Raw genomic sequence first — 6,567 nt, forward strand, 5'->3', positions numbered from 1 at the left:
TTTTGAATTCTTCAGAAGGAGAAATTATTTCATCATCTTTTCTATTAAACTTTCGCTGTTGAAGTTGTTCAGCTCTCATATAGCAGATAAAAGTATGTATGTGTCAGATAAATCGTGGTATATTTTGACTGCATGCAAATGTAGCTGTGGTGTGAAGATGACCTACATTTATTATTACCTGTAAGACCCTAAAAAGTGTAAGAAGAAAGATGGTTTTAATCAGACTGTAAAGCCGAGTGCGTTTATATGCCAATGCCTGAACATGATTTTTAAAATGGAAAAGTTAACATCATGCATATTATAGTTGTACCAGTAACCACTACATTTCAAGTTTTAATAGGCGAAGAAAATGAGAAAGTCTTTATTGATATTATATATACATGTAGCATATTATCAAAGAAAATAGTGAGTTAATTTACTGAGTTAACAAATGTATTTTGTTTTTAGGTAAGTACGTGTTTTCACCTGCAACAATTTATCTTATATGCATCATCAGAACACGTGCATTTGAAACAGTCTGGACCCGTTGCATTAAAGTAACTTTCACCCTTGTGCAGATACATGTTCCCATATGTACAATAGTACCCTACAAATAAGAACGAAGAAAACACCATCTAAACTGTTAATAAATACTACCAAAATCAGGAACGGCATCTGACCATGTATCAAATCAAGGAAAAATTAATGACATTTCATCGCTCAGAGATTCATAAAAAAAATGGTTTACTGGATTTATTGTACAATTTTGTTTAATGAATTATCGAAGAGCTTTAAATACATGTAAAATATTAAAGTTAAGAAAAATATTTAGTTGACAAAAATTAACCTCAGAGAAAGAACGCAGAAAATGGAGACAAAGATTGTAAAACGCTCCATCTCAGCTGAACTTGTATCAAGCAACTTGAATAAATCCGGTCACGGTTTTATACTGTACATGTGCTCCATGTCGGCCAAAATCACGTGCACTTTAAAAATTATAGAAAATTGCCAGAATAGCATATTATGATAGACTTAGGAGAAGATTACTTGTAATTTATTTTGCATTGAACATATTGAGTGATGGGCAATTTTCAGGCACGTAGCATCAATTTTGAAAGTGTTTGAGTGTGTGTTGCCAGGGGGGGGGGGGGGTGGGCTCATCCAAAATTTGATAATTTGAACAAACTTGACCCACCCCTCACTGTTTAATCAAACTTGACTCTACCCTATCTGAGAATGCTTTTATACAAGTTTCAGTTGTTCTTGTCGATGAGTTTCAGAGAAGATTTTTAAAGATTTTTCTCTATATTTCTCTACTTCACAGCGACGTATCAAATACGGGAGCGTAAAAGATCTCGTTTTATTTAGACTTGTGTTTACCCCTCTGAGTTAAGGCTAATTTAATTTGACCTTTTTGCACATAAAATGCAATTTCAGCCTGATTAGGATTTGTTATCAGTATTTTTGTTTAAGCAAACTTACATTTTTAGAAATTGTTTTTGATAATACACAATGGTCACACTTAATAGAGGGATTACGAAAAAAATGAACGAAGGTGCATTAATTTTGTGACCTATTTGCACATAAAATAGATAATTTGTGTAACAGTTACAATTTGATTTGAATTAAAATGTTTTGAATATCAAGAATTTTATGAATTCAATTTGCATTGATATGTATTCAGTATCATTTTGACGTAATAAAACATAGGGGTCATTGATGTCAAATTTTAGATATATGGCTTCAACGGAAAAAATATTTAATTCAGCCCATTTCTATATATTTGTATTTTTTTTTATGGTAAACGGCTGTCACTCAAGATTTGTTTTGTACATGTCAAACAGAACCTATAGAATATATTAAAAACCTATCCAATGTTAAAACTGTGAATAATGAATGAAGTATGATAAAAAGAAAAGTATATTGAAAATTCATAAAACTGCTTGTTTCTGTCGTTTTTGTTTAAAACAAACATTCCGCACGAAAAATCGTTTCCCCGAAAACTTGACCAAAAAAATATATCGAATAATAGTTTATGAACTGAACTTTGCTCGCTGTCACATATCGATCATGCCACTGAAACAACTAATAAAACATAAGTGTAAAGAACAGACTACGCTTATGAAAAGATGACAACAACAAACCGTCAATCTTCTCAAAAATCCAAACGAAATCCAAATTCAAAGCAGAGCAACACGGACCTCCAAATAGATAGAGGTAGGATCAAGTGCCTAGGAGGAGTGAGCATCCTCTGCTGACCGATCACATCCGCCGTGTGCTCTTTGTCATAATCGCGGAAAAAATCGAAAAAGTTCGTAGACAATTAGGTGGTTAAGTATGGTCTAAAATTAGAATGAAAAACGTCAGTCAGCATGCGACCCAGTGGAAGATTGTATTTCCTGACAAGGTCGTTGTATCGACCATTGAACTTACGAAAAGATGACTTCAAGCGAGACTATTGATACATGTAGTCCTGTTTTATCAACTTGTTTGTCGGTAGCTTTCTTCGTCTTAGAAACTGTTCATACGAAAAGCACACCCTTGCGTATCGAACAAACTGAGAGACAAAACACCATATACAGGCGATGAAGGTATATTGCTACAGAAGTATGGAAAGTTGACTATAGAAAAATTGAAGTCATCGCGTTTATTATAAAGTTTTGTTGTTAGGTTACCATCAATGTCCATGTCCATTAAAATATCCAAATATGAAAGAGATGACGCAGACTCTGTGGTATATTTTATTTCAAGTTCACTGGGATATATCGAGTCGACGTAAGTATGGAAATAACAATTATTAATTGATAATACATCGTCAATATACCCGAATATTTTTTTTTATTCACGTTCAAGTTTTTGAATAAATTCTGCTTCATAAGAATACAAAAATAGATCTGCTAGCAATGGGGCACAATTGGTACCCATGGGAATTCCAACTGATTGTTGGAAGACTTGATTTCCAAAGACTACATAGATGTTGTACGTAACCGTTGTAATAAATATTATAATATTAAACCAATTTTTGTCATATATTTCATATATATCGCAGATGGTTGAAATTTATCACACTGTTCGTTTAGGCATGTTTTATTGTGTCATTCGTTTTTTCTAGTTAATTTAATTAATGTTATTTTTTTGTTAAATTTCAACTTTGGTTATTTTGTATATTCCCGTCAGAGTGGGGGTATCACTTGTAAGTATTGGATTATAGATATCATCTTATTTTCTTAATGAAATATACACATGAACTAAAGTAACCTATCATTTAATGCTAACTAAATGGACTGATTATTCGCTATCCATACTCCTTTAAGATCATGCGTACTGTATGAATTTTGTTTTTTACCCATAAAGCTTATTTACATGGTAGATTGTTGCGTCAAGGAAAATAGGGCTATTCATAACAAGATGAAAACTTTAATAACTTACATAGTTCAAAAGATAAAAGTGATTAAGGAAAAACGATTAAAACAATGTTTAGAAAGATTAAATTTATAAATTATAAATTAAAATTGCTTCATATATAATTGATTATAAACTGGAAGAAAAAAAATTATTTGACTATTTTGACCGCATTTTCGTGCAATTGCGAGCCTTAATCTTAAGATACAATTTATTACTAATTTCCTAAAAAGTTCACATTAGAAAAAAGTGGCAAAGGGATAAAAACCAGAAGTTCTTTAACTTGTTTATTTTGCAAACAATTTTATCCGATGCTAATTACTGGGCCATTACAAGGTTTGCTTCCGTCGGCTTTGCTAACAGCTTCCTGGTTGCATCCAACCTGTTTTATCTCACAGTCGTCTGGAATCATGTTGATAGTATTGCCAATGCTGAAATAGAAAGGAATAAGTAAATATAAAAATTTGTGTAAATTTATTAAAGGGACCTAGACACAATTTGTACTCAACATTATCATTTTTTTTCCATTTTTAGTAATCAGAAAATTTAATATGGGTATTTTTAATGCTTCGTAAACATTCCAAAGTCAAATGTCGAGTTACAAGCAAGACCTATGATTTCAAACTCTGGTGACAAATGGCAAATTGTCGAATGATATTTTTCAAAATGTAATGCCCAACGTAAAAGCACCTGCTTTAACTAATACAATAATCAAAACCTATGCAGAGACCCATATTTCTCTGATCCGAAATTATAATCATAGGTTTAACCATAACACAAGATATTGATTGTAAAAAATTTATCTGTTTGATATATGATTCTTCAATTTTCGTGCGTTTGTGGAATTAAAAAATTAGTAGACTAATGAATTGTGTAATTGGCCAATGTAGACATTTCTATAAAAGTCCAATATCTCTACAACATATGGTAAATAAAAATGGAAGTGTTTTTCACGAACATAAAAAATTTTCAGGGGCAGTAACGGCTAAAGGGGGTATGGGGGTCCAGTTTCAGTTTGAGTAGATTGGAGGATTTTCATAGCGAACTACACACAACCGTTACAGTCCTAACTCTATCGCTTGTGGTTTAGTGGAATAGCGATAACAAGCATTTTCTACACAAAGAATAATTACTGTAGTAGGTAGGTTCTGTGAGTTTCAGTCAAAGTGTCATTTGTTGCCATGATTTTTTTATGGCCAATTAGGTGAAAATAAATTGTTTTAATATATCAAATATTCAAAGATATGCCCCAAGAAATAGAGAAGTACACAATTTAAAAAAAATCAAGAATTATTGAAGATACATATAACCGATTCAGAATGCGGTCTATTTGGGAAGTATGTCTTTATCATCAATAAACAAACACAAGTTATCCAAAAGATCCAAAAGATTAAAACCACCCCCTACGCTCATTGGGGTCTGACATTTATATAAGGTCAACTTTAGACGACCTTTACTTCTGACAAGCGGGGAAGGGCTTTGAATGCTTTAAATAATATTTAAATAATATTCATCAAAAGGAAAAAAATATTTCATCATCATTTTCTATGTAACTTTCGCTGTTGAAGAGATTCAGCTCTCATATAAAAGTATGTTTGTGTCAGATAAATCGGGGTATATTTTGACTGCATGCAAATGTAGCGGTCGTGTGAAGATGACCTTCATATCAATACCTTTAAGACCCCAACAAGTGTAAGAAGAAAGATGATGTAATCAGACTGTAGAGCCAAGAACGTTTATATACTAGTACCAATGCTTGAACGTGAATTTTAAAATGGAAAAGTTAACACCATGCAGTTTATAGAGTTATACCTGTAACCAGTAACCATTACAGTTTTAAAAGGCGAAGAAACATGACAAAGTCTTTTTGATATAATATATAGCATAAATTCAAGGAAAATATTGATTATATTTACTGAGTTAATTAATGTTGTTTGTTTTTAAGTAAGTACGTGTACTCACCTGCAACAATTTAACGTGTATGCATCTTCAGAACACGTGCATTTGAAACAGTTTGGACCTGTTGCATTAAAGTAACTTTCGCCCTTGCGCAGATGCTTGTTCTCGTATTCACAATAGTACCCTACAAATAAAAACGAAGAACACTCCATCTGAAATGTTAATAAATACTACCAAAATCGGGAACGGCATCTGACCATGCATCAAATGAGAAGAAAAATTAATAACATTTCATCGCTCAAAGATTCATAAAAAAAATCGGTTAAGTGGATTTATTGAACAATTTTATTAAATCAATTTCAGGCCAATGATTCATATACGCTTATGATTTTATATATATCATCCTACAGAAACTTAATCTCAGCTAAAAACTGTCAACGAAAAAATATAAATGGTATTAATTTTCTTAATGACCCTAAATGTGTTCACAATGTACTTACCATTTCCTCTACTCTCAGACCAACAATACGCCTCAGCGTAAACAAAAAGAACACAGAAAATTGAGACAAAGAGTGTTAAACGCTCCATCTTAGCTGAATTTGTCTCAAGCAACTTGAATAAATCCTGACACGGTTTTATACTTTTACGTCGGTAATAATCACGTGCACTTTAAAAATTATAGAAAATTGTCAGATTGTTTTATTATGATATACTTTGTAGAAGATTACGTGTAATTTATTTCTACATGTACTGATTGGGCAAATGTCAGGCACGTAGCATCGATTTTGAAAATGGGAAGGGGGGGCTCATCCGAAATTTTTTTTACAAGCCATAGAAAATGGCAAACCGCATATAATCACAATTCTAATCTAATGCTAATGCAAAGTGGGATGGGGTATAATTATAACAATATCACTGTTGATTTCCTGGTTTTTACTTCTATTAAATGTACACAAAATGTTGGTGCAGAAACTTCATGATAATTAAATTTCTCTCTGTAAATATAAGAGAAAATGTTCCCTACATGTACTAGACCCCCCCCCCCCCCCCTCACCACCATCACTCCCCGATGCTACGTGCCTGAAATGGGCTGTAAATCGAGCAGCTTGGTAAGAAACACCCAATGCAGTAATTCGCCAGATGTTGAGAATTATTCCAAGCCTAATATGTAATCAAATTTTAATCATAAACTAATGGAATAAAAAGTGTATAATTTTGATCCTTTTATCGTTTACATCAGAGATAAATATCACCTTAATTGTTTATTCGAGCAGTTGCTTTATATTG

General features: G+C 32.4%; 1 long non-coding RNA gene across 1 annotated transcript; it reads right to left on the reverse strand.

Annotated features, from left to right (window-relative positions):
• Window positions 1–3,654: 3,654 nt before the first annotated feature.
• On the reverse strand, window positions 3,655–5,940 carry LOC117689095 (uncharacterized). The gene is made up of 3 exons (XR_010715079.1): window positions 5,781–5,940; window positions 5,344–5,464; window positions 3,655–3,812 (listed from the first exon to the last, which is right to left on the reverse strand). It is a non-coding gene; the product is annotated as an uncharacterized lncRNA (long non-coding RNA).
• Between the last annotated feature and the right edge of the window lie 627 nt (window positions 5,941–6,567).

Source organism: Magallana gigas, chromosome 6 (genome assembly GCF_963853765.1).
Source record: "Magallana gigas chromosome 6, xbMagGiga1.1, whole genome shotgun sequence".
In the NCBI taxonomy this organism is placed as follows: Eukaryota; Metazoa; Mollusca; class Bivalvia; order Ostreida; family Ostreidae; genus Magallana; species Magallana gigas.